Source organism: Cynocephalus volans, chromosome 10 (assembly GCF_027409185.1).
Source record: "Cynocephalus volans isolate mCynVol1 chromosome 10, mCynVol1.pri, whole genome shotgun sequence".
In the NCBI taxonomy this organism is placed as follows: domain Eukaryota; kingdom Metazoa; phylum Chordata; class Mammalia; order Dermoptera; family Cynocephalidae; genus Cynocephalus; species Cynocephalus volans.
Genome location: NC_084469.1, coordinates 101,191,339 through 101,203,153, shown reverse-complemented (window position 1 = coordinate 101,203,153; position 11,815 = coordinate 101,191,339).

Sequence of the window (11,815 nt, the reverse complement as noted above, 5' to 3'; positions counted from 1 at the left end):
TGACTTTTGTAGCATAAATATTCTCCCATTGGGCAATTTCATTCTATCAGTGTGACTTTTGCTGACCATGGAGTGAGACACAATGTGTACAGTCAGACCTCATGACCTGTTTTGAGCTGGCTCCAACAGACCAGTGCCTTTGTGTAGAGTTAGGAGGAAAACATAGAGCATTCATGTATGCAGTAGTAGTCTTTTCTCAAGGTTACCTTGCCCCTGATTGGTGGGTCTGTGTCAGTGACAGTCTCAATTGTGAGAATCAAGTGAAATGTTTTGAATCTTCATTCTGGTGACTTAGACCAATCTTCTATTTATAAGAATTAGACTGTTGTTGTTGTTGCTACACAGATTCATGGGATCTTAATAAGATGCCCATCATATTTCTTCACGGAGACACCATAATCAATTTCTTTTTCCAAAAATTTCTGTAGTTCCGTGAGTCGGGAATAAAACATTGGTCCCACTGACTTTTACATTAACAATTAGTTTCTTGCCTCCTGGGTTGAGTGATGTGCACTTGGCCTCTGGCAGTCCAAGATGCCATTCTCCCCACTGAACTCAGGGTGACCTTATTTCATTTCCAACATTTCCCACGCTAACTCAGTCATACATTAAGACAACCCTACAGAGATTTCCAAGGAGATGGTACACATATCATCTGTATTTCTCGATCTCCTGGTGAACACAACAGCCTCTAAGCCCTTTCTTCTTAGGGCATTCTGGAGATTTCAGGCATTGGATCTGAGAACATCCAGCATACCAGTCTCTGTGAACTTTGGATTCCTTCCTATACCTAACAATAAGTTATTTATGGAATAAACTCTCTTTTAAGACTAGGCCACTCTTTTAAAAAAAATTTCAGTGAAGTGTGGTAAAACATACATAACATAAATTTCCCATTTTACCATCTTGAAGAATAAAATTCAGTGGTATTAAGAATGTTCCTGTCATTGTGCAACCATCACTACTATCCATCTCTGGAACATTTTCATTTTTCTCGAACTGAAACTCTGTACCCGTTAGAAAATAAGTCCCCATTCTCCCCTACCTGCACTTCTGTCAACCACTACTTTCTGTGTAAATTAATTTGACTCTTTTAGGTACATAATATAAGTGGAATCATACACTATTTGTTCTTTCATGTCTGGCTTATTTCATTTATCATAATGTTTACAAGTTTCATTCATATTATAACATATCAAAATTTTCTTCTTTTTAAGGCTGAATAACATTCCATTGTACACATATACTACATTTTGTGTACTGATTTATCCATCGATGGACATTTGGGTTATTTCCATCTTTTGACTATTGTGAGTCATGCTGCTATAAATGCAAACATCTGTTCGGGTCCCTGGTATCAATTGCTTTTGGTATAAACCTACAAATGGAATTGCTAGATTATATGGTGGATTTATGTTTAATTTTTTGAGGAACTGCCGTACTGTTTTATACAGTGCCTACACCATTTTGCATTCCCACACATTCTTTTTCTTTTCTTTTTCTTTTTAAAATAATAGCCATTTTCATGGGAATGGAGTGATATTTCATTGTGGTTCTGATTAACATTTTCCTAATAATTAGTGATGCTGAGCATCTTTTTATGTGCTAATTGTAAATTTATATATTTTCTATAGTGAAATCTCTGTTCAAGTCATTTACCCATTTTTAAATTGGTTTTTACCAATTTTATATGGTTTTGCTGTTGAGCATTAGTAGCTCCTTATACATTCTGGATATTAATCACCTATCACATGTATGATTTACACTGCCTTTTAATCGCATTGATACTGTCCTTTGATGCAAAAGTTTTTTAATTTTATAAAGTGCAGTTTGCCTTTGCTGTGACATCCCCAAAATCGTTGCCAAATCTAGTGTCAAAAATAAGATTTACCCCTATGTATTCTTCTAAGAGATATATAGTTTTAGCTCTTATGTTTAGGTTTTTGATCTATTTTGAGTTAACTTTATTTTTTATTATTTTTTTAAAATTGATTTATTTATTAATATTATTATTGTTCTACATTCTGAGATGTTGTTGTGGAGCAGTTGGGGGCGGGGGAGAGGGATAGAGGCAGGGAAATAAGGTGGTAGGAGGAAGAAGGAGGGAGGGCATGGTTGAGACCTGTGGAACACCCCTCATTCTGACAAGGCAGACCTAGGGGCTTCCAGCAGGAGCTTGGTCATTGCTGGGCCGGATGCAGATGTCAGGGGGTATGGCTGAAGCTCTTGTCCAACCCACCACACTGGCTCAGTAACCCACTGTTTCTGGTGGTGCCTTGGTGGTCATTGCTGGGCTGGTTGCAGATGCAGAAGTGGTGTGGCTGAGGCCCTTGGCTGCCCACTGTCCCAGCTCAGGAACCTGGGGTGCTTCCTGTGGTGGCTCATTGGTCATCACTGGGCTAGTTGAGTTAATTCTATATATAGTGTTAAGTAAAGTTCCAACTTGATTCTTTTGCATGTGGATAAGCAGTTTTCCTGGCATCATTTCTTGAAAATGTTGGTTATTTTTCTGTTGAATGATCTTGGCACTTTGTGAAAAATGTTTTTACCATACACAGAAGAGTTTACTTCTGGATTTTCTATTCCATTCCATTGTTCTATATATCTGTCTTTTGCCAACACCACATTGTTTTTATTCACTGTAGCTACTTATTAGGTTTTGAAATCAGGATATGTGAGTCTTCATAATTTGTTATTTTCCCCTCAAGACTATTTGGGTTTGGGGGATTCCTTAAGAATCCACCTAAATTTGAAAATAGGTTTTCTGTTTCCTTAGAACAAAGAAAAAAGCTGGAGGCATGATTCTACCTTTTCTCAAAATCTACTGCAAAGATACAGTAATTGAAACAGTGTAGTACTTACATAAAAGCAGATACATGAAACAATAGAGCATAACATATTGACTATTTTTTCATGTACCTGTTGGCCATTTGTATGTCTTCCTTTGAGGAATGTTTATTCAGTTCCTTTGCCCATCAAAAAGATGGCGAATAACAAGTGCTTGTGAGAATGTGGAGAGAAGGGAACACTCCTGCACTGTTGGTGGGACTGTAAATTAGTACAACCACTACAGAAAACAGTATGGAGTTTCCTCAAACAACTACAGATAGATGTTCCATATGATCGAGCAATCCCACTTCTGGGTCCATATCCAAAGGAATGGAAATCATCATGTCCTAGGGATACCTGCACTCTCGTGTGCATTGCAGCTCTGTTTACAAGAGCCAAGATATGGAATGCTACTCTGCCATAAAAAAATAATGAAATTCTCCCATTTGCTACAACATGGATGAGTCTGGAGAAACTTATGTTGAGTGAAGTAAGCAAAGCACAAAGGGATAAATACCACACGTACTCATAAGTGGGAGCAAAGAGAGAAAGAAGGTAGGAAAGAAAGACCACAGTGGTTCATTGGACTTGCAGAGGAAGAGAACATACCCAGGGATACAAAGTGGAGTGGGGAAAAGGTGGAGGCAGAGGGAGGTTGGGGATAATTGGGTGGGGGACACAGGGTATAAATGCAATTTGTGGTAATGGATATGCTACCAGTATGGATCTGGCCAACACATCTTAGGCATGAGGGGTGACGATCAGCTCTGTATCTCATGAATATTCATAAGGAATTTAAAAAGTAGACCAATAAAAAAACATAGAGCCTAGAAATACCTACACATCTATGGTCAACTGATCTTTCACAAGGGCACCAAGAACACAAATGAGAATTGGATAGTCTCTTTAATAAATGGTGCTGGGAAAACTGGATATCCATATACTGAATAATGGAATTGCATCCTTATCTTACACCATGCATAATAATGAACTCAAGATGGATTAAATGCTTAAATGTGAGACATGAAACCTCAAAAATCCTAGAATAATACATAGGGAAAAATCCTTCCTGACATTGGTCTTGGCAATCATTTTTTTGGACAGAATACAAACTCTGGCAACAAAGGAAAAATAAGGCAGTGGGACTACATCAACTAAAAGCTTCTGCATAGCAAAAGGAAGCAATCCAAAAATTAAAGGACAACAAACAGAGTGAAGGAAAATATTAGAAGACCACATTTCTGATAAGAGGCTAATTTCAAAGATATGCAGGAACTCCTATCACTTAAAAACAATAAATCGAATAACCCAATTAAAAATTTGGCAAAGGACCTGAATAGACATTTTTTCCAAAGAAATCATACAAATGACCAATAAGTATATGAAAAGGTGCTCAACTGTCACTAATTATCAGGGAACTGCCAATAAAATCACAGTGAGAATCACCTTACCCCTATTGGAATGGCTATTATCAAAAATGACAAGAGGTAATTGATGGATCTTGAGCGTGACCAGTGCCATTTTGCATTCAATAAGCACAAAATAGCCCTTGGCCTTGTCTTCCACTCCAGCACCAAATCTGTCCCTGCTTCCCTTTACGAGAAGACTCATGACTTTTGCAAAACAGAAACCCTTTTGCTGCTGCAAGGGTGCAATTCTACACCCTGGTCACATAGCTTCTACATTAGCATAATGCCCCTCCTTGATTGTATCAGCCAGCCCTTGGTGCCCTATATAAGCTCTCTCTCCCCCACATCCCACTTTGAGTGCAGCCTGGTAGATTTTTTGCTTAAATAAAGCTTGATTGGTACACAGCATCTCAGCTCACTTTCTTCATTATGATGCCAAAACCCAGGAAGGGATCTGGCCAACACTGCTGGATGACCCCTCTCTTGGCTTGATTGGCCCTTGGCCACCCTTCTCAGACCTGCCAAACCAGGTACCTCTGGGACTCTCTCCTTTTGCAGTTTCAGACTAATGCATCCAACATTGACCTCAATTCAGGGTGAGTCAATGGGTCACTCCTCTCTCTCCTCGGGTTGCCCCAACTCGCTTGCTCTCTCTCATTCTCAAAGCCCAGGTGTGCCTGGCCAGTGAAACTCCTCTCATGCCCCCCAGCAATTGGAGGATGCTACATAAGCTGGTCATGTCTTTTCTCTCAAAAAGAAGGTGCACAGCAAAGAGGATGCTCTTTGTTAGCAACATTCTTCTACCAGGACTGCCCATTCCCTTTCTCACCCTCTACATGGGATCCTCACCATCCAAACCTCCATGCTCTCATGAACAACTTACCCCATAGCCTCCAGGGAGACATTAAACATAAATGTCTTGTTTTCTACTGTACTCTGTGCTCTATGCCTCTGGGCTGTCTCAGGGAGACATTAAAACTTGAACACCTCATTACAATGGACCCCAGTAGCCACAAAATGGCACTCTCGATTTAGATACCCACCAAAATGGCAAAAGTTGGATAGATTTCTTATGTCCAAGTCTTTTTTCTATCTCCAACTACAGTCCTTCTCTCTGTCAAAACTGTCTTTTGTCTCAAATTCTCCCAGCTCATGCCTGACCTCCCTTTCCAGACATGGATCAATCTTTTGATCTGTCAGACTACTCTGCTCCCCGTATGGGCCACCTTGACTAACTCCTTACAGTCCAGATCCTTCACCAGCCCCTCCACCTTTTTCCTCTCTTCATCCTCAGCCATTCAACCCCCCTCTCCTTCTCCTTAGTGAGATGACAACCCCGCCTCAGCTCTGGCTCCTTTATAGCCCCTCCATGAAGTGGCTGGGACAGAGGGAACTATCTAGCTACATATCCCCTTTTCTCTTTCCAATCTCTCCCAAATCAAAAAATGACTGGGATCCTTCCAATCTGACCCAGACACATATCCATCCCCTGAAGATAGGGAGCAGGTCTGGATAGTGGCCCAACAACAGGCAGATGAGGAACATGTTCAAAATAAGAGACAGCCAGTGGGAGCCATTGCAGTGCTTTGCATGGACCCAGGGACTACCAGGCCAGCAATGGGGATCAGGATTTCTGGGATAACATGATCACACACTTGATTTATGGTCTCCAAATGCCTACTCACAAGTTGGTCAGTTATGATAAACTTATGGAAATAAATCACACAGAGACCCACTGAAAATCCCAGTGAGTTCCTATCCTGCCTCTCTGAGGCTTTACATAAATACACACATATAAATCCAAAGTCCCCTGGAGACATGGCTCTTTTACATGACCTCCTCGATGCAGCTTTCAAGGTTTTTAACAATAGAAGGAAAAAAAGTATTGTTACCAAAGAGATCAGGCCAAACACCAACTCCTGGCTAATGCCATCTGTGGCTCACATACTCCAAAGCCATCTGCCTCTAGGAGCATGCCACCCAGGAACTGCTTCAGATGAGGTCAGCTGAGCCACTGGGCATGGGCTTGTTCTAACCCCAGGCCCCCTCCAGGGCCCTGTCCTCACTGCAAACAGCCAGGTCACTGGGGGGATTGACAGTTCAACTCACCAGAGCGTGAGTGGCTCAGTCCCCAAACCCACAGCCTTTGGCTTCATGGCCATCCCTGCCAGAGCTTCTCGGCTTTGCCCAGGAGGAGGACTGGTGATGCCCAGGGTCCAAGCCCCCCACAGAGATCACCACATGTGACCCCAGGGTAACTCACCTCATGGCAGGTAAGTTGATCTCTTTTGCCATCGATACAGGGGCCACTTAACTCTACCTTTCCTGAATATGTAAGACCAGCAACCCCATCCTCTATCACAATAATAGGGGTCACAGAATCAGAATACTGCCCACAGATCACTCAACCACCTTTCCTGCACCCTACATCATACCCGATTCACCCACAAATTCTTAATAATACCTTAATACCCTGTCCCCTTATTGGGGCAGGACATCCTTTCCAAATTCAAAGCTACCCTTACCTTAAACACTTTAACTCCAGCTACAATACTCCTGCTATAGGCCACCCCAGACCCGAGCCCTGAAACCTCTGCCCTCCCCTTTCTCCCTGACAAAGTTAGTCCCATCCTATGGGACACCTCCCCACCCTCCATCGCTACCCATCACCTTCCCATCTTCATGAGGCTGCACGATCCTTCTTCGTTCCCTAATGTCCCACAATACCCCATGGCTAATAAACACCTAATAGGGTTAAAACCCCTTATAAACAAATTCCTTTCTTCTCTCCTTCTAACACCCACTCATTCAACTTGTAATACACCCATCCTTCTGGTTATAAAGCCTAACGGCTCATACCATTTAGTATAGGACTAATCCTGACATGCCATTCCCAACAACTTACTTGGACAGTTTTGCCCCACGGATTTTGGGAAAGCCCCCACTTCTTCAGCCAGGCCTTAGCTTAAGACTTATCTGAACCTCCTCCAACAATCCTGCTTTGTAGCCTCTCCTGTGAGAATTCGCAGGCCACACTTTTGCTCTCCTAAATTTCCTGGCCTCCAGGGGATATGAAGTGTCCCCCAGCAAGGCCCAAATTTCTTTCCCTTCAGGACCTATTTGGGAGTCCACCTCACCCCCAACCCCAGAGAAGTAACAATGGATTGCAAAACTTTAATTTCTAAACTACCAACTCCCACCACAAAGAGTGAAATTCTCTCTTTCCTGAGGCTTGCTGGATACCTCCATGTGTGGATCCCCAACTTTGGTGTGCTAGCAAAACCACTTTATGAGGCTGCCAAAGGGGATCCTGCCATCCCCTTAGATCCCACCAAGCCCATTCATTCTCCCTTCCAGTGATTAAAAGCTGCTCTCCTTGCAGTCCTAGCTCTATCCCTCCCAAACCTATCTCATCCTTTTATCCTATACATCACAAAAAACCAAGGATTGGTGGTCGAGGTTTTGGGACAAAATTCAGGAGATATTTTCTCCCTGGTTACATACCTCTCTAAACAACTAGACGCTACAGCTCAAGGATGGGCTCCCTGTTTATGGGCCTTGGCGACATCCACCCTTTTAGCACAATAAAGCTCTAAACTAACTTTTGGACAACGAACAGTCATTTGTTCCCCCCATCATCTTCAAGACCTTCTCAGCCATAAGGCCAAGCCAATTCTCTCCCCTTCCCACCTACAACTTATCCACCTTACCTTCACGGAATATTTCCAGTTCCCTTTAAACCTTGCCCTCCCTTAAATCCAGTCACTCTCATCCCAAAACACTCATGACCCTTAGAACACAATTGCATGGAGGCTTTAGACCTCTTTTTCAATCCTTTTCCAAACATCTCACCACCTCCCATTATCCGGCCCCAACATACATGGTTCATAGATGGGGGTGCCACCTCCTTTCCCACCCCCCTGGGCAGGATATGCCATAGTAAATCTAACACAAACTATTGAGGCTGCCCCCTCCCCCTGACACCACTTCCCAACAGGAGAACTCATTGCCCTCACCCGTGCTTTCACTCTGGCAAGTAACTAAAGAGTCAATATGTACACTGACTCTAAGTGTGCTCACCACATCCTACACTCCTGCACGGCCATATGGAAGGAGAGAGGATACACGACCACTCAGGGAGGGCCTGTAAAAAATGGACATCTTATCATGATACTTCTTGAGGCTGCACAACTCCCAAAGGAGGTTGGGGTTATACACTGCAGAGGACACCAAACCCTCCATTTTGAGGGCAGCCCAGCAGATTCCTTTCCTTTAATAAAGCTTGATCAGTACCCGGCATTTTGGCTCACTTTCTTTCAATTTCTTTATGAGGAAATGAGAGCTTATGGTAACTAGGTAACTAGGTCAAGATCGCAGATGTACTTAAGAATACAGAGGAATAAACAAACTGTTTTTTCTCTGCTATCATACCGCAATGAACATAGAAGATTTGTAACCAAATGTGTGAGGGTTTTCCCCACATATGAAACAGCAATCTGTTTGGCAGCAGAGACTAGCTGGGTATCCTCCAGTTCAATTCTGACTCTATCTACCTGGAGATAGCATCACAGGTTGAGCACTCAGTCCCACAAGTCTGCCCCCTACTTCTGATGCTGATTGAAAGCCCCATGTTGTTTTACCTGTACTTCTGAATGATGAGGTATAAATGGGGGTGTCCACAGCCCCCTCCTTCGGGTTGATTGATTTGCTAGAGCAACTCACAGAACTCAGTGAAACACTTTTGTATGTCCAGTTTCTTATAAATTGCACTTCAAAGGATACAGATGAAGACATGCACAGTGATTGGTTTGGGAGAAGGGACTGGGAAAGTCCATGCCCTCCCTGGGGTGCCACTTTCCAGGAACCTCCACATGTTAAGCTCTCTTTAATCTCTCTGAACCCAGTCCTTTTAGGTTTTTATGAAGTCTTCATTGATTAAATCATTGGCCAATGGTAATCAATGAAACCTTCAGCTACCCTTCCCTCCCTGGAAGTTGGAGTGTGGATCAAAGTCCCAACCATCCAGGCCTGCACTGGTCTTTCTTGTGACCAGCCCCCATCCTGACGCTATTCCAGAGCCCCCAGCCATCAGTCAACTCATCAGCATACAAAAGACTCATCACTTTGGAGATTCCAAGAATTTTTGAAGAATTGTATACCAGGAGACTGGATGAAGTTCAAATGTATATTTCACAGTATCACAGTGGTGAAGAGGCTCAAACCCAAGTCACCCTCTGGGGCATGATGTTATTATGTTGCCTCTAAGCGAATCTTATAATAATAATAGTTAGATCTCAAAGAAAATAGGGGTCTTCTGATACATATGAAAAAGGAGAATCCATTTTCTTCCCTTTTCCACTCTCTGTGGGCTGGCCACATTCCTTCGGAGACTCTCACATGAGGAATTCTACTCCCCAAGAAAACTTATTTCTCTAAGGCTGCAGGTGTGGGAATAAAGCAAACAGTAGATTAAGATTTCTTAAGGTTTCCTTAATACTTAAATTGGTTTTTCTTTGCGTGTTATTGGAATTGAGCACACGGTCATGATTATGAGTTACTTGTATTTATTCAACTGAATCTTTGATTCACATCCTTTGATTATTTATCTTGCATTTTTATTCTAATTAGAGTATAAGAAGTTTTCTGTCTACATTGTTGTTTTGGAATGTACAATATTATATATACAGAAAATAAAAAACTAGTCTATATATATATACACACACACACACATACACACACACATATACATAGCCTACATATAGCCTAGTTTTTAATTTGTCTTTTATTTTCTTTACAATGTTTTTGATATGCACATTTTTAATGTACTTGAGTTTATCAATTATCTTCTCAGTTCATTTATTTGTATTTCTTTCATCTCTGTTTATGCTCAGGGAGTTCATTTATACTTTCTCGTAGGTATCTTATTTTTGAGTTTTCCTCAAAATTTAATTTACCATGGTAATTGTTAAGAGAAGAATCTAATTTCATTTTGCTTCCAACAAATAATTTTGCAATCAACATTTATTTCAAAATTCTTTTTCTCCTCATTGATTTTGATGTTTGTTATAAAATAGCTTATTAGTAGGCCTCACCGCCACTGACCGACTCCATCCCCAGCCCAGCTGAGTGCACACATGTGGATCAGAGAGGCACCCAGCTGGATAAGCAGAAGTTCCACGGAGACCACATGCCCTGCAGTGCCAGCACATGACCCAGCAGACAGGCCTCACCACGCTGCCCGACTCTATCCCCACCCTGGCAGAGTGCACATGGATCAGAGAGGTGCCCAGCGAGAGAAGCAGAAGTTCCATGGAGACCATGCACCCTGTGGTATCAGCACATGACCCAGCAGGTAAGACTCACTGCCTCCACCCGACTCCATCCCCACCCTGGCTGAGTGCATGCTCACCAGAGAGGCGCCACCCTGGAGAGGCCCAGAACCTGAGGCAACCATGCACCTGAGGCAGTAGTGGGCAACAGAGCAGACACTGAGGCAACCATACCGAATTGGCAGCCCCAGCAGCATCCTAGCCAGACAATAGTGTCAAACCAGTGGACCATGAAATTCCCTGCCACAATGACTAAACATCAAAGGAAAGATACCAGAAATATGAAAAATCAAGAAAGTACACTACCAAAGGGTAATAACTCTCAAGCTCTAGATCCTATAGAAGAAGAAGCCCTTGAAATGTCTGACAAGGAATTTCGAGTTATAATTCTAAGGAAACTGAATGAGATACAAGAAAAATCAGCTAGACAACATGATAAAACCAGGAAAAGTATACAGGACCTGAAAGAAGAAATGTACAAGGAAGTCAATGCCCTTAAAAAAGAATGTAGCAGAGCTTGCCAAGGTGAAGAATTCATTTAACAAAATAAAAAACACAATGGAGAGTTTCACCAGCAGGCTTGCACAAGTAGAAGAGAGAACTTCTGACCTTGAAGATGGGCTGTTTGAAATAACACAGGCAGACAAAAAGAAAAAAGAATTAAAAACATTGAAGAAAATCTAAGAGAGATATCCGACCACCTAAAGCACTCAAATATCTGAGTCATGGGTATTCCAGAAGGGGAGGAGAAAGGAGATTGCATTGAAAACATATTCAACAAAATAGTGGCAGAAAACTTCCCAGGTATAGGAAAAGACACAGATCTTTATATTCAGGAAGCTCAAAGATCCCCAACTGTATTCAACCCAAAAATGTCTTCTCCAAGACATGTTACAGTCAAGTTGGCAAAACTCAAAGCCAAAGAGAGAATCTTAAAAGCTGCAAGAGAGAAGCATCAAATCACCTATAAGGGAGCTCCAATCAGACTAACATCAGACTTTTCATCACAAACCCTAAAAGCCAAAAAGGAATGGTATGATATCTTCAAAATACAAAAAGACAGAGATTGCCAGCCAAGAATATTCTACCCAGCAAGGCTATCCTTCCACAATGAAGAGCAAATAGTATGTTTCTCAGACAAACAAAAACTGTGGGAGTTCACCACCACACGACCACCCTTACAAGAAATTCTCAAGGGAGTACTGGGTTTGAAACCTGAAAAATAACTACCACTGCCATAAAAGCTCA